The sequence below is a fragment of the Berghia stephanieae genome, unplaced genomic scaffold, assembly GCF_034508935.2.
Source record: "Berghia stephanieae isolate SIO BIC M18660-M18661 unplaced genomic scaffold, UCSD_Bste_1.3 scaffold32, whole genome shotgun sequence".
In the NCBI taxonomy this organism is placed as follows: domain Eukaryota; kingdom Metazoa; phylum Mollusca; class Gastropoda; order Nudibranchia; family Aeolidiidae; genus Berghia; species Berghia stephanieae.
Window position 1 is genome coordinate 44,979 of NW_027624400.1, and position 22,020 is coordinate 66,998.

Below are 22,020 nucleotides of genomic sequence, written 5' to 3' on the forward strand. Positions count from 1 at the left end.
TTACACTTCGAGTCCCTACCACCAGCGCTTTTACTCACTGAGTCACAGCGCTTTTACTCTTCGAGTCCCTATCACCAGCGCTTTTACTCACTGAGTCATAGAGCTTTTACTCACCGAGTCCCTACCACCAGCGCTATTACTCACCGAGTCCCTACCACCAGCGCTTTTACTCACGTCACTGTCCCTACCACCAGTGCTATTACCGAGTTATAGAGCTTTTACTCACTGAGTCCCTACCACCAGTGCTTTTACTCTTCGAGTCCCTACCACCAGTGCTATTACCGAGTCATAGAGCTTTTACTGAGTCCCTACCACCAGCGCTTTTACTCGAGTCATAGAGCTTTTACTCACCGAGTCCCTACCACCAGCGCTATAACTCACCGACTCCCTACCACCAGCGCTTTTACTCACTGACACTGTCCCTACCACCAGAGCTTTTACTCACCAAGTCCCTACCACCAGCGCCATAACAGTCATAGAGCTTCTACTCACTGAGCACCTACGACAGCGTTATTACTCACCGAGTCCCTACCACCAGCGCTATTACTCAGCGAGTCATAGCGCTTTTACTCATCGAGTCCCTACGACCAGCGCTATTACTCACTGAGTCCCTACGACCAGCGCTATTACTCACTGAGTCCCTACCACCAGCGCTTTTACTCGTTGAATCCCTATCACCAGCACTTTTACTCGCCGAGTCCCTACGATCAGCGCTATTACTCACTGAGTCCCTACCACCAGCGCTTTTACTCGTTGAATCCCTATCACCAGCACTTTTACTCGCCGAGTCCCTACGATCAGCGCTATTACTCACTGAGTCCCTACCACCAGCGCTTTTACTCGTTGAATCCCTATCACCAGCACTTTTACTCACCGAGTCCCTACGATCAGCGCTATAACTCACCGAGTCCCTACCACCAGCGCTTTTACTCATTGAATCCCTATCACCAGCACTTTTACTCGCCGAGTCCCTACCACATGGCTATTACTGAGTCCCTAACACCAGGCTAATACTATTAGCCACCAAATCCCTACCACCAGGGGGACAATAAAAGCTCAAATTAGACCCCAAAAATTCTTACAGTGATGCAGAAAAAAAACAACGAACAGATCTCTTTCAAATTTACACAAAATGTTTCTTACAACAAGATGGATAGGTTTAGCAATAGTCTTGAAAATAAATTTTTCATAATTTTTTTTCGATTTCTTAGTGAAAATTTGGTGTGACATGACAGGAAAAAAAATTGATTTAAAAATTCATAAATCTGCTAAATTTTTGTTTAGCCCAAAACCCAACCATCATGATGCAAAACACATCATAAGAAAAATTCTGACCAAATTTGAAGACAATCTGATGATAAACAATCCAGATGTGAATGTTAGAAAATCAGAGAATGACGCACAATAAAATTTTGAGAAAATGAAAAATTTGTCTTTAATTTGATAATGAAGCTAATTATGCAGACAAAGGCCAACATTCATCAAGTATAACCAATATGGAACAAGAAAACAGTACTATTTTATAAATTGATCAAATTCTGAAAAAAATTATAAACGATTCGCTAACCCATACCTCTAAGAAAAAAAATTGCGAAATAATTTAAGATCTGCTGTTATTCACCAAAAAATTACTTTAGTGGTCAAATATGCTTTATAGTTCTAAAATTCTTTAATTATATCTCATGAACTAATAATATAATGTATAATTTGATGTTAAACACCAAAAATAACTGAATTTAAAAAAAAAAAAAACTTTTTTAAGGGGCAACATAAACTAAAATTAGACGTAAAACCCTAAAATTTTAACAAAGATGCACCAAAAACTAGCATATAAATTTCTTTCAAATTTAAACACAATGTTTCTTTCATAAATAGCTATATCATGAAAACTCTTTGAATAATTTTTTTAGAATTTTTATTTGATTTCAACTGAAAATTTAGCGCGGATCGACAGGAACAAATGAATTTTAAAATTTATAAAATTGCTAAATTTTGATTTACCCCGAAACACTTACATCATGATGTAAAACACATCATAGAAAAGATTCTGAATAAATTTGAAGATAATTTAAAGGAAAATGACTAAGGTAGGATTGCTAGAAAATCAGACAAATGACATAAAACAGACATTTGAGAAAGCGCAAGCTTTTTCTATAATTTGACATAAAGTTAAAAGGCTGATTTTGCAGACAACTAAAAGAAATGATCCATCAAACTTTCAAAATATGACCGTAATAGGACAAGAAAACGAAAATTTTGTAGATTGATCTAAGTCTAAAAAAAATTATAATCGGCTCACTAACCCATACCCCATAGATAAAAAAAAAAATGCTGTAAAATTGATTTTTTTACGCCCAGAGATAAAATAATTTTGTGGTCAAATATGATGTCATACCTTATGAATTCATCATTATAATCACAAAACCTAATTATTTACTGTATACAATAGGTTATACAGATGATTTCTAGATATATTAAATGATTTTTCAAAATATGATATGGCACGCTATCCTCATTTTTCATTTTTTTATTCTACTTGAGAGACAAGTCGTATAAAATTAGATATCTAGTCAAGTTGAACTGCAAAATCAATTCTATTTTAGACAATAAAACAGTTAAATAGTGCACTAGCTCTGAATAAAAAGCAATTTGCTTTCCCAAACCCTTGGAATAAAAATCTCTTTCGCCTCAATACAGAAAAAGTCAACACTACTTGTTTGCCACCACTTTTTTTGTAGTTCCACAAAGAGGGTTGATCCTGCTCTGGATGGAAAAATTGAAATAAAAAAGAGACACATTTCATTAGCAATTTTTGGAAATGGCATTATTGTCATAAAATGCATTTGTCACAGACATAGCAATTTTTAAAAAATGATCATTATTCACACCAACACACTTGAAATTTCATTGGTTTTACATCCATAGAACAAAACTCTTGGCAACAAACTATAGTCTGTCGTTAAGTTAATACATTCAGTAGTAATTCAATTCAAATGATGCTTTGCCATTTTCATTTAGAAAAATGAGCATTTATTTTATTGATCACCAATAAAAAATGTAAAGGCGCTATGGAGATTTGAAAACATTACTAACCATTGTCAAAAAGTGCATGCAGACACTCTGGTCTGCTGGCCCAGATGATGGTTTGCTGATTGATGAGTTTTGCCACAGGCAAAGGTTTGCCTCAACACACCTTGCCAGAATAGCCCTTGAGCCAGCATCTTTATGGATTGTCAGGACACCAGTAACGTCAACAGTGTTCTTTCATGTTAGCTGTCGATGAAAACAAAAAATTAAATTAAATTCACTACAGCGAAATAGGCACATACATGCCAATGCTAAAGTTTATAACAGCAACACTTCGCATGTTGAACGGGACATAACGTCTGTTAGGCGATACTACAATTTCTTCGGACAGAGACAACGCAGTTAACGGCCAAGTACACATTTTACAACTGAGTCCGGTGAGAGAAAGTGAGCAAAGTTCCTTTTCCAAGGGCTCAACTATGCGCCGAGCGAGGCTCGAGCCCAGGACCTTCCGGTCCAAAAGCGAGTGTCATACCACTATGACATAGCCGTACGTAATTTTAAAAAATAAAATAAAAATAATCACACTAATATAATTATCTCACATTGTCATCATCATAGGCATTTCAAAACTACGAATAATACAACCACTACAGATATCTTATCATTATAAAATATTACTCTCTCTCTCTCTCTCTCTCTCTCTCTCTCTCTCTCTCTCCTCTCTCTCTCCTCTCTCTCTCTCTCTCTCTCTCTCCTCTCTCTCTCTCTCTCTCCATGAACATAACATACAAAACCCAAATTTCCGATATAAAAAAACAGCCCCCCCCCCCCCCCCCAAAAAAAAAAAAAAAAAATAAAAGTTTTGAAAAAGTATGGACGATGCATGATGTGTCGGCCATAATAAAGATAATAACAATAACTGAATGAAAAGTATTTTTTTAAAGGACCCTGAGCCTGGAATGTCCTGAGTCGTGAGTACTCGAAAACTCTTGATCTTGATAAAATTAGCAACCTTTTGACTGGGGATCGAACATTGAAACACCTGGTTTTAATCGCCTGACATGGAAGGCTGATTTAAATTATTTGGGGGGGGGGGGGTGGGGGGGGGGGGGCGGGGGGGGGGGAATTAGTATTTTAATTTTTTTAAAGCCCTGTTATTGTTATTTTTCACAAAATAAAGTAATAAAGTTAAGTAATTCGCGGTAGCGACAAATGTGTCGTCAGCTGATGCACAATCAACAAACACGCAAGGTTTTTAAAACATATTTACACTCCAGAAAAATGATAATGACAGACCTGTCAACCCTTCACATTCCAAAAGTGGAATCAGAAAGTCAGAAAATGGGAATTTGAGACAATAAAATAGGAATTTATAACTGTTGGATTTGGATAATTCACTATCAAAATGACCACAAGCTGTGCCACCAAACACAAAGATAGTTTTTCTTGCACAGCTGGCAAACTGCATATCAAATGTGGTAGGTAATGGAATGGGGAAGGGGAGGGGAGAGGGGGGGGGGAGTGCAAATCATTTCCTATTTAGCACCCTTTTCGCTCGGTAAAAAAAATATTCATCACCTTTTTATTTAATAACACAAACAATCCTGAGCAAAATGTGTACAATGAGCAGAAATGTGAATGAATATGCATTTTTTACTCAAGGTTGGCACCACAGATTACCTAATCCTTCCAACTTACGGTACTCGATTTGGCCCCTTTGTTATGTTCCTTACATTGAAGAAAGACCAGAAAGAAAAATCGTTTTGAAGAAGAAATTAAAGTTATTAAGAGTTTCAGACCAAATCCAAAACCCTTTACTATGCAAGACTTTTCAAAGTCAAAGAGAGATGGGAGAAGTATTACCACTTTAGCTGATGACTATGTATGTAGAAAATATAAAAAAGGTGTACTATTCATGACAATCGGACATTCCTACATGATCGGGGCAATTTATATTTGGATCAATCCTCGACTGTGTGTGCCTGTGTGTGTATATATATATATATATATATATATATATATATATATATATATATATATATATATATATATATATATATATATATATATATATCGCTGTGATTATCCCCCAGACACCTGTCTGGGGATAATAAAAATTTGTTATCCCCAGACACCTGTCTGGGGATAACGAATGTTCATTATCCCCAGACGCACATTTGAAACTCCGCTCTTTTAAACAGTTATCCACATTCCAGAATATGGAATGTTTCCAGATGCACATAGAAATAAGGAGAGTTAATAAAATATCTATAAAAACATAAATTTAACCAACATTAAAATCAGTTGTTACACACAATATGCGTCGACTTCGAAGTGGGTGTCATGGCCGAATGGTTTAGTCGTCTGCCCTGGAAGTTTGACCATAATCGACGTTGTGGGTTCGAATCCTGGTAACGTCACTTTTTTTTTTTTTTAAATTCCGTCTTCTTTTTACAGAACGTTGAAAGGGATAAATGTCCCATCCATCCCCCCCCCCCCCACCCTCTTTTTTATTATTATTAAACCCTCCCCTCTCTCTCTCTCTCTCTCTCTCTCTCTCTCTCTCTCTCTCTCTCTCTCTCTCTCTCTCTCTCTCTCTCTCTTGTTTTTTTTCTAGTTTCTAGCAAATATATTCGTCCCCACTCCGATCTCAAATAGTGTCTAAAAAGAATAAATAATTAAAAAGCAAACAAACAGAAATATTCAGAGACCGACCAAATGGTCAGAAAGAGGAGAAAAAAAAACAATAATTGTTTTAAAAATAAAAACAATAATTGTTTTAAAAATAAAAACAATTTAAGAAATTCATGCTCAGAAACGGAACATTTACATAAAGGTTTAGCAAACAAAAAACTCTAAGGTTTAGGTCAAAATATAAAAAAAAAAGAAGAAAAAGAGAGATTTCCCTCGGAGCAGGGAATAGTGTTAACAATAATAATAATAATAATAATAATAATAATAATAATAATAATAATAATAATAATAATAATAATAATTATAATAATAATAATAATAATAATAATAATAATAATAATAATAATAATAATAATAATAATAATAATAATAATAATAGTAATAGTGATAGTATGATAATAAGAGTATTAATAATAAAAATAATACTATTATTGATAATAATATAATAATGATTATGATGGTAATAGTAATAATAATAACACAATAATAGATCTAGAGCAAATTAAATAATGAAATAATATTATCGGAGAAATAAAAAATTCAACTGATTAAAAAAAAACTCTTGCTCGGAACTCGGAACAAAAGTGAAAACAATGAAAATCAATTGGGATGAAAGAAAGAAAAGTAAAAAAAAAAATGAGTGGGGGGGGAGGGGGGGGGGGGGGCGGGCGGTCGCGACTGGGTCGAATCTGTGCAGCTAAAATGAGTAAAATGAAAGGTGGCTTTACCTACTGAGCTGCCTATCCACACCGCTATCGGAATATTTTAAATTCATATATGAGCTAAACATATTTCCACCATTTTTGCTTCCTTGTTTTGGTAGTTATTTTCATCTCTGATTCGAATAAAAATATGTTGTTGGATCTAGTTTTGTGGACGTGTGATACTAAATTGTATTGTCTTGCGCGAAGCAGACATGTAAATAACAGGTGTGGGTTTTGGGCTTTGGGGCGAACAACACCATGGCCTAGGAATTCGTCCGCGACATAAAAATTATTCCCGGTCGTCCCCAAAATTGTGGCCAGAATGAGCAAATTATAGAAACAAGAGATGATCAATCAAGTTAACAGGTAGGTTGGTAATGAAAATTTAAAAGGTTGGTGGACTATGAACAGATTTGATGATTAACAACTTTCTTCCTGGTTGAAAATAAAAAGTCGAATTGCCAGTTTGACGTTTTCAGATCAAAGTAACAAGAAATTTCATTGATCCATTTGCTTTAAAATATTTTTTTTAAAAAAAGAGCTGGATTTGACATTTGATCACTATTTACTTTCATCTTGTGTTAAATATCACTTGATATATTAACTGTTTTGGGACACAACCACTAGTATTTTTTCCAGAATATTTGGTATTTTTCACGCCTAGTTTGGCATTTTGCATAAAATCTTTCTGCCCACTTGCTACATGCGTCTGGGGATAGTATCCTCAGACAGGTGTCTGGGGATAACAAAAATTGGTTATCCCAGACACCTGTCTGGGGATAACGAATTTTTATTATTCCCAGACAGGCGTCTGGGAATAATGACAGCCTATATATATATATATATATATATATATATATATATATATATATATATATATATATATATATATATATATATATATATATATATATATTATAAAAACAAAAACCATGAAATAATAGTGCTCAACTTTAGGATAAAAGGAGCTATTTATAAACATTTGAAAGATAATAGGATTCCACAGTCTGACGTCACGTCCGCCTAGCAACGAATCGGCTGGCTCTAAACAAAAAAATCCGTGCTTGGTCCGGGCAAGGAATAATTGGAAAATCGCTCAAAAAACAATTTTTATCTTAAATATGGTCCAGTGTTTTGTACCAGATTGTCTACACCAGTCAGAGAGTCACTCCTGCAAGTTTTACAGATTTCCAAATGGACAGGCAGACAAAAAATTGAAGAAAAAGTGGATCACTTTAGTCAGGTAAGCACGCACGCCTCGTCGAACATTTGATAGAGTTCGTAGTCCAGATCTAGGTCAAGTTCTAGCTTACGTAGACCTATATTTTATGATTAAAGTGTACAATTGCACGAAATTATAAATAAAAATACATTCCAAACTAGGTTTTTATTGAAGTTAAAGCAAAAATGATATCTCAATCGTTTTGATGTTAAGGCTGATAAACTGAATGAGAGTTAAGTTCTACTGATAAGTGATATTTTTTTTTTTAAAGGAGAACAAGAAGAAAGAGAAGAAAATATTTGTTAAAATCTTACTTTAAACTCGATACCTTTATGGCAAAATGAAAATAAATAAATAAAATAACGCAACCTCTCCCCCCCCCCCCCTCCCCTCACGCAGATCTCTCTCTCTCTCTCTCTCTCACACACACACACACACACACACAAACACACATACTTTCCTCTTTTTTTTGGAAAGTTTCTCTGATTCTCTGCCATGCCTCCCCTCCCCGACAACCGAGGTGGCAACTCTGTGTGAACAAAGCAAGATGGCGGCAGGGACCTCTCTCCTTTACCTGTGCCCGATTGTTGACACTCCAAAGTTTCCATCACCGCACTGTCCAGTACAGTACTGACTGAAATAAAGAGAAAACGCCAGTCTTGCGACACTCAACCCCAAGATCAACTTTAACTGTGTAAATTTAAGAATTCATATTTTTTTATATATACCTAGTCAAAATCATCAAAAGAAGTAATGAGGAAGTGCGACATTTTGCTGAATGTGCGATTTCATAAAAGACAGGCGAGAGACCCACCAGTAACCTAGTCTCTTGCACACCTTTGATTTATCATGCATTGAGCTGGTGTCAAACAAGATAGTCTAAAACAAAGTACTTATCAAATTAAGTAATATGCCCAACAGAATTATTGTTTTTTTTTTAATCTTTTCATTTCAGGAGAATGGACAAAAGATCCAACATCATCATCAAGAGTGTGTTCTTGTCACTTCAGAGATGGTGACAAAGCCAACCTCCCTGAATGGTTTGACAGAAATAAAAATAAATTGTTTCCATCAGAGCCAGAAAGAAAGAAAAGAAAGTGACACAAGGAATTCCCACCCCATCTCAATTGGCACCAACATCAAGAAGTCCACCACCACCACCACCACCACCACCATCATCATCATCATCATCATCATCATCATCATCATCATCATCATCATCATCATCATCATCAATCAGCTCAACTCTCTTCCTCATCATCACAAAGTCCCACCTTTAAAAAAACCAGATTCCTCATCATCATTATTTTCCTCCTCTTCATCATCCTCATTATCTTCTCCCTCATCATCATCTCAACTCTCGTCACCATCATCACAGGATTCCATCTTTTAAAAAAAAACAGATTGTAGAACAAGTGAGGATATTTTAAATAGAACAACAAATTTTATTCAAGAACAAGAAATTACAGACAAAAATAAGGAAATAGCTAGCTTTAAAAAACCCAACTAAGTTAGATTCAACGCACTTACACTGTTTCAAGCCTTACAGAAAAAGTTCTTCGAATGGAGACAGGTGTACATTGTTTTAAAATATTTAATATTATTGTTCAATATGTTGAGTGCTTTAGAGGTAACATTATTTATTATAGTGGATGGGAAGTTCAGGAAGAGACAGTTGCATTAAAAGACCAAATTTTCATTATTACACTTATGAAACTTAGACAGAACCACGCTAACTTTCATATTTCACAATTGTTTAGCGTTAGTGAAAGTACTATAACAAATATTATACAAACTTTTATTCATGTTTTACATAAGCCATAAGCTTCTCTTTGAAAATGTTATGAAGGTTACATGCCCTTCTAGACATAAAAATAAACTATCAGCTCCATCATCATTTTTAATTTTCCAAATTGCAGAATGATCATTGATTGTACAGATGACCAAATTGCTATTCCTAAAGAAATGGATAAACAACGGTTAACTTATTCTTCTTTTAGGTCCATGAATTCTGTTAAAGCTCTTGTTGGTCTGAGTCCAAATGGTGTGATAAATTTTATTTCTAAACTGTATCCAGGGTCTGTCTCGGATAAGGTCCTTGTACAAAATTGTGGATTACTAAAACTTTTAATTTTAAGCCCTGGAGATTTAATTTTAGCAGATAAAGGTAATAAAGGTAAAACCCCATCCTGATTCAAGATATTTTACCTCAAGGAGTAACTGTAAATATCCCTCCCTTTTTACATAATAAATTTACTGAAAATGAGATTTTATTAACAAAAGAAATTGCTTCATGTAGAATTCATGTTGAGAGGGCTAATGAAAGACTGAAAAATGTTAACATCCTCTCATATATTCCAACAATGTTAAGAGAAACATCTGATATTATTTTTCAATTTGTTGCAGCACTTGTCAATCCCCAGTCTCTTATTAAGGAGACTGCATTTTGTTAGCTTTGCCATTTATTTTGTACAACACACATATTTTGTTCATCATCATCAAATCACCATTCAAAATAATGGTTTTGTAGGTCCATACATGATTTTACAAGATAAACATGACAAATTATGGCATTGTTGTATCAATGTATGTTCAATGTCATTAACATTGTTAAATAAAACCACACAAATTAGTTTTGGACTGAATCAACCCAAGGCATCATCAAGATAGATCTGTGGAAGTAAAAGAATAAAAGATTCAAATTTAGAGCTGCGACCATGCTCAATAGGCAAAAAACAAACAAACTAATAAAACGTCTGTTGTGGTCTTGTGGTATGACACTCGCTTTCAGATCAGAAGGTCTTGGGTTTGGGCCTCGCTCGGCGCATAGTTGAGTCCTTGGAGAAGGCTCTTTACTCACAATCTCTCACCGTACTCAGGTGTCAAATGAGTACCTGGCCGTTAACAGCGTTGTCTCTGTCCGAAAAAATTGTAATATCGCCCAACAGGCATCATGTCCCGTCTTACATGTTAAATGTTGCTGTTGGCCAGGGACCCCTTGTAAAGCACTTTGAGCACATTTAGTGGATATTACGCTGTATAAAAACTCAATTAAAAAAACAAATTAAGTGATTCTTTCATTCATCTTGCTTTGTTGATAAGGGGGAAACCCGAAACGTCCATTTTATCTGTTTTCGTATATTTAATTGAAGTTCACATTCAATTTCACAATGTTATTGATTTCTTCGAGTTTCAAGCAGCAACATTTACATTACACCTTAACCCAATAGGAAATTTAGTTTACCGTGACTAACACTGGTCTAAATAAATCCTTTATTCATCCCATAGAGGAAATTAATCTCTAGGGTCTATTCCCAGGGAAGACTGGAATAACCGCGGTGCAGCGCCGCAAATTGAGCTAGGGCGAGGTGACTTGCTCAAGGCCACACAGCGCAGCGGCGGGTGAACGAACTCGGTACCTTTCGGGTACGAAGCAAAAACCGTACCGCTGATCCACGCTGCCCCACATGAAGTATGATAAAATGTCTAGCGTGATTGGTGATTGTGATGCTCATATGAGTATTATAATAAAGGTTACAACACGATACTAAATAGTATGTAGTAGACTATAGTCAATAGCAACGAAAATTAGCGAAGCAAGACTAAGACCTCAAAGACTCAAAGTCCGTGGTCCATAAGATAAAAACACAATAGTTCAATGACTCCCTCTCTCTCTCCCTAACTAAAATCGAACGTAAACAGTTAAATCTTTCCATTGGATATACTAAATCTGCCTAAACTCAAAGTAAACTGATTATTGTCCAACAGTAGTTTTACGGAGATGTGAGATTTTGAGAGTGAGAATGAGAAGACGAAATGACTTACCTTCACAGAATACTCTTTATTCTTCATGCTGGCTTGAACTTTGCCGAACATCAAGCCATCTGAGTAAGTGAAAGTCAAAACATGACCTGACTGATGATGATTTTCACCTCGCGAGACACTTTTATGCTCATTGGAGAAGTATTTCATAAGGGCGGTGATGGAAATAGAGTTCGTGTCAGCCATTTTTCTCGACTGTTTAGAGCCAGCCGGTTTGTTGCCATGCGTTGCTGCGCAGGATTACGTCACGACTTAGGAAGCCTATTGAGATTGTTTGACTTCTACAATGTTGTTATCGAGTGTTGCTCTCATCAGGAAGTGGAAGTGAAAGTAGATTGTTGTGTTTTTCGTATTTTTCTAGATTCGTGTTTATGGAGGTTCGTAATTACATAAAAGGTGTTTGTTTCTATGTCTGCATGAGGATGTTAGTTCGTTTCTTCTGTTGAGTGTTGCTATGTTCGGTTTAGTGATGATGAAGAATTTTTCTTCCAAGCAGAGGTTGCAAATCTTAGAAGAGGGGGAGTACGACTGTGCTCTGGAGATGATTTTCCATGTGATGCTGTGTTGTATGTTTTTTTCTTTGAGATTCCAAATGTGTTCGCTTAGTGTAGTAGAATGTCGTTTGTGTATGTTTCTGAATGAAGATTTATGCAGGTTGTATCTGGTTTTGAATGAACACTCGGTGAGGCCAATGTATGTTTCTTGTTTTGGTGTGTCTGGTCGTGTAACTGTGGCTTGATAAATTTCGTTTTGAGTCAGTCAATAGGATTCCACAGTCTGACGTCACGTCCGCCTAGCAACGAATCGGCTGGCTCTAAACAAAAAAAATCCGTGCTTGGTCCAGGCAAGGAATAATTGGAAAATCGCTCAAAAAACAATTTTTATCTTAAATATGGTCCAGTATTTTGTACCAGATTGTCTACACCAGTCAGAGAGTCACTCCTGCAAGTTTTACAGATTTCCAAATGGACAGGCAGACAAAAAATTGAAGAAAAAGTGGACCACTTTAGTCAGGTAAGCACGCACGCCTCGTCGAACATTTGATAGAGTTCGTAGTCCAGATCTAGGTCAAGTTCTAGCTTACGTAGACCTATATTTTATGATTAAAGTGTACAATTGCACGAAATTATAAATAAAAATACATTCCAAACTAGGTTTTTATTGAAGTTGAAGCAAAAATGATATCTCAATCGTTTTGATGTTAAGGCTGATAAACTGAATGAGAGTTAAGTTCTACTGATAAGTGATAATTTTTTTAAAAGGAGAACAAGAAGAAAGAGAAGAAAATATTTGTTAAAATCTTACTTTAAACTCGATACCTTTATGGCAAAATGAAAATAAATAAATAAAATAACGCAACCTCTCCCCCCCCCTCCCCTCACGCAGATCTCTCTCTCTCTCTCTCTCTCTCTCTCTCTCTCTCTCTCTCTCTCTCTCTCTCTCACTCACAAACACACATACTTTCCTCTTTTTTTTGGAAAGTTTCTCTGATTCTCTGTCATGCCTCCCCTCCCCGACAGCCGAGGTGGCAACTCTGTGTGAACAAAGCAAGATGGCGGCGGGACCTCTCTCCTTTACCTGTGCCCGATTGTTGACACTCCAAAGTTTCCATCACCGCACTGTCCAGTACAGTACTGACTGAAATAAAGAGAAAACGCCAGTCTTGCGACACTCAACCCCAAGATCAACTTTAACTGTGTAAATTTAAGAATTCATATTTTTATATATACCTAGTCAAAATCATCAAAAGAAGTAATGAGGAAGTGCGACATTTTGCTGAATGTGCGATTTCATAAAAGACAGGCGAGAGACCCACCAGTAACCTAGTCTCTTGCACACCTTTGATTTATCATGCATTGAGCTGGTGTCAAACAAGATAGTCTAAAACAAAGTACTTATCAAATTAAATAATATACCCAATATGCCCAACAGAATTATTGTTTTTTTTTTTAATCTTTTCATTTCAGGTGAAAGGACAAAAGATCCAACATCATCATCAAGAGTGTGTTCTTGTCACTTCAGAGATGGTGACAAAGCCAACCTCCCTGAATTGTTTGACAGAAATAAAAATAAATTGTTTCCATCAGAGCCAGAAAGAAAGAAAAGAAAAGTGACACAAGGAATTCCCACCCCATCTCAATTGGCACCAACATCAAGAAGTCCACCACCACCACCACCACCACCACCACCACCACCACCACCACCACCACCACCATCATCATCATCATCATCACCATCATCATCATCATCATCATCATCATCATCATCATCATCATCATCATCATCATCAGCTCAACTCTCTTCATCATCATCACAAAGTCCCACCTTTAAAAAAACCAGATTCCTCATCATCATTATTTTCCTCCTCATCATCATCCTCATTATCTTCTCCCTCATCATCATCTCAACTCTCGTCACCATCATCACAGGATTCCATCTTTAAAAAAAAACAGATTGTAGAACAAGTGAGGATATTTTAAATAGAACAACAAATTTAATTCAAGAACAAAAAATTACAGACAAAAATAAGGAAATAGCTAGCTTTAAAAAACCCAACTAAGTTAGATTCAACGCACTTACACTGTTTCAAGCCTTACAGAAAAAGTTCTTCGAATGGAGACAGGTGTACATTCTTTTAAAATATTTAATATTATTGTTCAATATGTTGAGTGCTTTAGAGGTAACATTATTTATTATAGTAGATAAAGGTAATAAAGGTAAAACCCCATCCTGATTCAAGATATTTTACCTCAAGGAGTAACTGTAAATATCCCTCCCTTTTTACATAATAAATTTACTGAAAATGAGATTTTATTAACAAAAGAAATTGCTTCATGTAGAATTCATGTTGAGAGGGCTAATGAAAGACTGAAAAATGTTAACATCCTCTCATATATTCCAACCATGTTAAGAGAAACATCTGATATTATTTTTCAATTTGTTGCAGCACTTGTCAATCCCCAGTCTCCTCTTATTAAGGAGATTGCATTTTGTTAGCTTTGCCATTTATTTTGTACAACACACATATTTTGTTCATCATCATCAAATCACCATTCAAAATAATGGTTTTGTAGGTCCATACATGATTTTACATGATAAACATGACAAATTATGGCATTGTTGTATCAATGTATGTTCAATGTCATTAACATTGTTGAATAAAACCACACAAATTAGTTTTGGACTGAATCAACCCAAGGCATCATCAAGATAGATCTGTGGAAGTAAAAGAATAAAAGATTCAAATTTAGAGCTGCGACCATGCTCAATAGGCAAAAAACAAACAAACTAATAAAACGTCTGTTGTGGTCTTGTGGTATGACACTCGCTTTCAGATCAGAAGGTCCTGGGTTTGGGCCTCGCTCGGCACATAGTTGAGTCCTTGGAGAAGGCTCTTTACTCACAATCTCTCACCGTACTCAGGTGTCAAATGAGTACCTGGCCGTTAACAGCGTTGTCTCTGTCCGAAAAAATTGTAATATCGCCCAACAGGCATCATGTCCCGTCTTACATGTTAAATGTTGCTGTTGGCCAGGGACCCCTTGTAAAGCACTTTGAGCACATTTAGTGGATATTACGCTGTATAAAAACTCAATTAAAAAAACAAATTAAGTGATTCTTTCATTCATCTTGCTTTGTTGATAAGGGGGAAACCCGAAACGTCCATTTTATCTGTTTTCGTATATTAAATTGAAGTTCACATTCAATTTCACAATGTTATTGATTTCTTCGAGTTTCAAGCAGCAACATTTACATTACACCTTAACCCAATAGGAAGTTTAGTTTACCGTGACTAACACTGGTCTAAATAAATCCTTTATTCATCCCATAGAGGAAATTTATCTCTAGGGTCTATTCCCAGGGAAGACTGGAATAACCACGGTGCAGCGCCGCAAATTGAGCTAGGGCGAGGTGACTTGCTCAAGGCCACACAGCGCAGCGGCGGGTGAACGAACTCGGTACCTTTCGGGTACGAAGCAAAAACCGTACCGCTGATCCACGCTGCCCACATGAAGTATGATAAAATGTCTAGCGGGATTGGTGATTGTGATGCTCATATGAGTATTATAATAAAGGTTACAACACGATACTAAATAGTATGTAGTAGACTATAGTCAATAGCAACGAAAATTAGCGAAGCAAGACTAAGACCTCAAAGACTCAAAGTCCGTGGTCCATAAGATAAAAACACAATAATTCAATGACTCCCTCTCTCTCTCCCTAACTAAAATCGAACGTAAACAGTTAAATCTTTCCATTGGATATACTAAATCTGCCTAAACTCAAAGTAAACTGATTATTGTCCAACAGTAGTTTTACGGAGATGTGAGATTTTGAGAGTGAGAATGAGAAGACGAAATGACTTACCTTCACAGAATACTCTTTATTCTTCATGCTGGCTTGAACTTTGCCGAACATCAAGCCATCTGAGTAAGTGAAAGTCAAAACATGACCTGACTGATGATGATTTTCACCTCGCGAGACACTTTTATGCTCATTGGAGAAGTATTTCATAAGGGCGGTGATGGAAATAGAGTTCGTGTCAGCCATTTTCTCGACTGTTTAGAGCCAGCCGGTTTGTTGCCATGCGTTGCTGCGCAGGATTACGTCACGACTTAGGAAGCCTATTGCCGTTTAGTGGGCATGTTGCCTGAGTCCTGCAGTTGCATTTTTTCTCTAGGTTGTTGCTGGACTGAGCTGGATGTGATAGTTTTCGGTTATTGTTGGAGGAAATAATGTTTTGTATGTTTGGCATGCAGGTGTATCCTATTTTGATGGTGTTTTTGTCGTTGTTTGTTTTTCTGTGTTTCTGTACCAGTTGATAACTTCAGCGGTGTTTCTCCATTGGTTGAATTCGGTTTCCTTGACGATTTTGGTGTTGATTCTGTCTAAAATCTGTTCACTTTTTTTCCGATGTGTGCTTTGCATGGGTTTATGAGACGGCATTGTACGTTGTTACGAAAATTTGGTTTATGGTCTTTGATAGTGATGAGGGCGTTGGATTTTGCTGTGGTGTCTAATCTGTCACTTAGCTGTAGGTTTTCGGCGATGCTTTTGTCTTCTGCTGTAATGTCAAGTGTCATAGATGATGTTTGTTTCTTGTACTCTGCTTGTATAGTTTTGTCAAGTAGATGTGTGTATTCCTTAGGGGTGAGCTTGTAGAAATGTGTGGTTTTGTCAGCGGCGACGAAAACATTGGAATCTTGATGTATTGATCGCATGTATTGTTTTAGTTATATATATATATATATATATATATATATATATATATATATATATATATATATATATATATATATATATATATTTAAACTGTCATTGTCTACCTGTTGTAAAGGCTATGCCTAGCCATCTCGCCTCCTATTTAATGGCCACAGATGACATCACAAACCCATACTACAAAGCCCCACCCTTATTTGTCTCTAATAAAGTGGTGACACACTACAGTACCACTTAAACTCCAACTCACTCATGATTTCTTCCATGATCAAATTCAATTATGATATTTTGTTAGATTGATTTCTTGAATTTAACCATTTTTGAGGACGATTAACCAAAGTTTGTTTCAATTAAAAAGTGACTTTTATAAAATTAATTCCGTTTCTTGGGAAATATTGCGATTAACAGAAAGTTGCAGTTAACCTAGTCGCAAATATCCGGAGTGGACTTTATATATATATATATATATATATATATATATATATATATATATATATATTATATATATATATTATATATATATATATATATATATATATATATATATATAAATTATAAAAACAAAAACCATGAAATAATAGTGCTCAACTTTAGGATAAAAGGAGCTATTTATAAACATTTGAAAGATAATTGAGATTGTTTGACTTCTACAATGTTGTTATCGAGTGTTGCTCTCATCAGGAAGTGGAAGTGAAAGTAGATTGTTGTGTTTTTCGTATTTTTCTAGATTCGTGTTTATGGAGGTTCGTAATTACATAAAAGGTGTTTGTTTCTATGTCTGCATGAGGATGTTAGTTCGTTTCTTCTGTTGAGTGTTGCTATGTTCGGTTTAGTGATGATGAAGAATTTTTCTTCCACGCAGAGGTTGCAAATCTTAGAAGAGGGGGAGTACGACTGTGCTCTGGAGATGATTTTCCATGTGATGCTGTGTTGTATGTTTTTTTCTTTGAGATTCCAAATGTGTTCGCTTAGTGTAGTAGAATGTCGTTTGTGTATGTTTCTGAATGAAGATTTATGCAGGTTGTATCTGGTTTTGAATGAACACTCGGTGAGGCCAATGTATGTTTCTTGTTTTGGTGTGTCTGGTCGTGTAACTGTGGCTTGATAAATTTCGTTTTGAGTCAGTCAATAGGATTCCACAGTCTGACGTCACGTCCGCCTAGCAACGAATCGGCTGGCTCTAAACAAAAAAAATCCGTGCTTGGTCCAGGCAAGGAATAATTGGAAAATCGCTCAAAAAACAATTTTTATCTTAAATATGGTCCAGTATTTTGTACCAGATTGTCTACACCAGTCAGAGAGTCACTCCTGCAAGTTTTACAGATTTCCAAATGGACAGGCAGACAAAAAATTGAAGAAAAAGTGGACCACTTTAGTCAGGTAAGCACGCACGCCTCGTCGAACATTTGATAGAGTTCGTAGTCCAGATCTAGGTCAAGTTCTAGCTTACGTAGACCTATATTTTATGATTAAAGTGTACAATTGCACGAAATTATAAATAAAAATACATTCCAAACTAGGTTTTTATTGAAGTTGAAGCAAAAATGATATCTCAATCGTTTTGATGTTAAGGCTGATAAACTGAATGAGAGTTAAGTTCTACTGATAAGTGATAATTTTTTTAAAAGGAGAACAAGAAGAAAGAGAAGAAAATATTTGTTAAAATCTTACTTTAAACTCGATACCTTTATGGCAAAATGAAAATAAATAAATAAAATAACGCAACCTCTCCCCCCCCCCCCCCTCCACCTCACGCAGTCTCTCTCTCTCCTCTCTCTTCTCTCTCTCTTCTCTCTCTCTCTCTCTCTCTCTCTCTCTCTCTCACACTCACAAACACACATACTTTCCTCTTTTTTTGGAAAGTTTCTCTGATTCTCTGTCATGCCTCCCTCCCCGACAGCCGAGGTGGCAACTCTGTGTGAACAAAGCAAGATGGCGGCAGGGACCTCTCTCCTTTACCTGTGCCCGATTGTTGACACTCCAAAGTTTCCATCACCGCACTGTCCAGTACAGTACTGACTGAAATAAAGAGAAAACGCCAGTCTTGCGACACTCAACCCCAAGATCAACTTTAACTGTGTAAATTTAAGAATTCATATTTTTATATATACCTAGTCAAAATCATCAAAAGAAGTAATGAGGAAGTGCGACATTTTGCTGAATGTGCGATTTCATAAAAGACAGGCGAGAGACCCACCAGTAACCTAGTCTCTTGCACACCTTTGATTTATCATGCATTGAGCTGGTGTCAAACAAGATAGTCTAAAACAAAGTACTTATCAAATTAAATAATATACCCAATATGCCCAACAGAATTATTGTTTTTTTTTTTAATCTTTTCATTTCAGGTGAAAGGACAAAAGATCCAACATCATCATCAAGAGTGTGTTCTTGTCACTTCAGAGATGGTGACAAAGCCAACCTCCCTGAATTGTTTGACAGAAATAAAAATAAATTGTTTCCATCAGAGCCAGAAAGAAAGAAAAGAAAAGTGACACAAGGAATTCCCACCCCATCTCAATTGGCACCAACATCAAGAAGTCCACCACCACACACCACCACCACACCACCACCACCACCACCACCACCACCACCATCATCATCATCATCATCACCATCATCATCATCATCATCATCATCATCATCATCATCATCATCATCATCATCATCATCAGCTCAACTCTCTTCATCATCATCACAAAGTCCCACCTTTAAAAAAACCAGATTCCTCATCATCATTATTTTCCTCCTCATCATCATCCTCATTATCTTCTCCTCATCATCATCTCAACTCTCGTCACCATCATCACAGGATTCCATCTTTAAAAAAAAACAGATTGTAGAACAAGTGAGGATATTTTAAATAGAACAACAAATTTAATTCAAGAACAAAAAATTACAGACAAAAATAAGGAAATAGCTAGCTTTAAAAAACCCAACTAAGTTAGATTCAACGCACTTACACTGTTTCAAGCCTTACAGAAAAAGTTCTTCGAATGGAGACAGGTGTACATTCTTTTAAAATATTTAATATTATTGTTCAATATGTTGAGTGCTTTAGAGGTAACATTATTTATTATAGTAGATAAAGGTAATAAAGGTAAAACCCATCCTGATTCAAGATATTTTACCTCAAGGAGTAACTGTAAATATCCCTCCCTTTTTACATAATAAATTTACTGAAAATGAGATTTTATTAACAAAAGAAATTGCTTCATGTAGAATTCATGTTGAGAGGGCTAATGAAAGACTGAAAAATGTTAACATCCTCTCATATATTCCAACCATGTTAAGAGAAACATCTGATATTATTTTTCAATTTGTTGCAGCACTTGTCAATCCCCAGTCTCCTCTTATTAAGGAGATTGCATTTTGTTAGCTTTGCCATTTATTTTGTACAACACACATATTTTGTTCATCATCATCAAATCACCATTCAAAATAATGGTTTTGTAGGTCCATACATGATTTTACATGATAAACATGACAAATTATGGCATTGTTGTATCAATGTATGTTCAATGTCATTAACATTGTTGAATAAAACCACACAAATTAGTTTTGGACTGAATCAACCCAAGGCATCATCAAGATAGATCTGTGGAAGTAAAAGAATAAAAGATTCAAATTTAGAGCTGCGACCATGCTCAATAGGCAAAAAACAAACAAACTAATAAAACGTCTGTTGTGGTCTTGTGGTATGACACTCGCTTTCAGATCAGAAGGTCCTGGGTTTGGGCCTCGCTCGGCACATAGTTGAGTCCTTGGAGAAGGCTCTTTACTCACAATCTCTCACCGTACTCAGGTGTCAAATGAGTACCTGGCCGTTAACAGCGTTGTCTCTGTCCGAAAAAATTGTAATATCGCCCAACAGGCATCATGTCCCGTCTTACATGTTAAATGTTGCTGTTGGCCAGGGACCCCTTGTAAAGCACTTTGAGCACATTTAGTGGATATTACGCTGTATAAAAACTCAATTAAAAAAACAAATTAAGTGATTCTTTCATTCATCTTGCTTTGTTGATAAGGGGGAAACCCGAAACGTCCATTTTATCTGTTTTCGTATATTAAATTGAAGTTCACATTCAATTTCACAATGTTATTGATTTCTTCGAGTTTCAAGCAGCAACATTTACATTACACCTTAACCCAATAGGAAGTTTAGTTTACCGTGACTAACACTGGTCTAAATAAATCCTTTATTCATCCCATAGAGGAAATTTATCTCTAGGGTCTATTCCCAGGGAAGACTGGAATAACCACGGTGCAGCGCCGCAAATTGAGCTAGGGCGAGGTGACTTGCTCAAGGCCACACAGCGCAGCGGCGGGTGAACGAACTCGGTACCTTTCGGGTACGAAGCAAAAAACCGTACCGCTGATCCACGCTGCCCACATGAAGTATGATAAAATGTCTAGCGGATTGGTGATTGTGATGCTCATATGAGTATTATAATAAAGGTTACAACACGATACTAAATAGTATGTAGTAGACTATAGTCAATAGCAACGAAAATTAGCGAAGCAAGACTAAGACCTCAAAGACTCAAAGTCCGTGGTCCATAAGATAAAAACACAATAATTCAATGACTCCCTCTCTCTCTCCCTAACTAAAATCGAACGTAAACAGTTAAATCTTTCCATTGGATATACTAAATCTGCCTAAACTCAAAGTAAACTGATTATTGTCCAACAGTAGTTTTACGGAGATGTGAGATTTTGAGAGTGAGAATGAGAAGACGAAATGACTTACCTTCACAGAATACTCTTTATTCTTCATGCTGGCTTGAACTTTGCCGAACATCAAGCCATCTGAGTAAGTGAAAGTCAAAACATGACCTGACTGATGATGATTTTCACCTCGCGAGACACTTTTATGCTCATTGGAGAAGTATTTCATAAGGGCGGTGATGGAAATAGAGTTCGTGTCAGCCATTTTTCTCGACTGTTTAGAGCCAGCCGGTTTGTTGCCATGCGTTGCTGCGCAGGATTACGTCACGACTTAGGAAGCCTATTGCCGTTTAGTGGGCATGTTGCCTGAGTCCTGCAGTTGCATTTTTTCTCTAGGTTGTTGCTGGACTGAGCTGGATGTGATAGTTTTCGGTTATTGTTGGAGGAAATAATGTTTTGTATGTTTGGCATGCAGGTGTATCCTATTTTGATGGTGTTTTTGTCGTTGTTTGTTTTCTGTGTTTCTGTACCAGTTGATAACTTCAGCGGTGTTTCTCCATTGGTTGAATTCGGTTTCCTTGACGATTTTGGTGTTGATTCTGTCTAAAATCTGTTCACTTTTTTTCCGATGTGTGCTTGCATGGTTTATGGGACGGCATT

General features: G+C 36.3%; 4 long non-coding RNA genes across 4 annotated transcripts; 1 reads left to right on the top strand and 3 right to left on the bottom strand.

The window, feature by feature from the left end:
- Positions 1-7,485: 7,485 nt before the first annotated feature.
- Positions 7,486-10,714, top strand: LOC144961592 (uncharacterized). The gene is made up of 2 exons (XR_013643217.1): positions 7,486-7,671; positions 8,606-10,714. It is a non-coding gene; the product is annotated as an uncharacterized LOC144961592 (long non-coding RNA).
- On the bottom strand, positions 8,967-16,136 carry LOC144961591 (uncharacterized). The gene is made up of 3 exons (XR_013643216.1): positions 15,841-16,136; positions 13,798-14,688; positions 8,967-9,036 (listed from the first exon to the last, which is right to left on the bottom strand). It is a non-coding gene; the product is annotated as an uncharacterized LOC144961591 (long non-coding RNA).
- On the bottom strand, positions 9,117-11,771 carry LOC144961590 (uncharacterized). The gene is made up of 2 exons (XR_013643215.1): positions 11,476-11,771; positions 9,117-10,322 (listed from the first exon to the last, which is right to left on the bottom strand). It is a non-coding gene; the product is annotated as an uncharacterized LOC144961590 (long non-coding RNA).
- A 3,936-nt stretch (positions 16,137-20,072) lies between the features above and the next one.
- Positions 20,073-21,992, bottom strand: LOC144961593 (uncharacterized). Its single transcript, XR_013643218.1, has 2 exons — positions 21,443-21,992; positions 20,073-20,290 (listed from the first exon to the last, which is right to left on the bottom strand). It is a non-coding gene; the product is annotated as an uncharacterized LOC144961593 (long non-coding RNA).
- Positions 21,993-22,020: the final 28 nt, after the last annotated feature.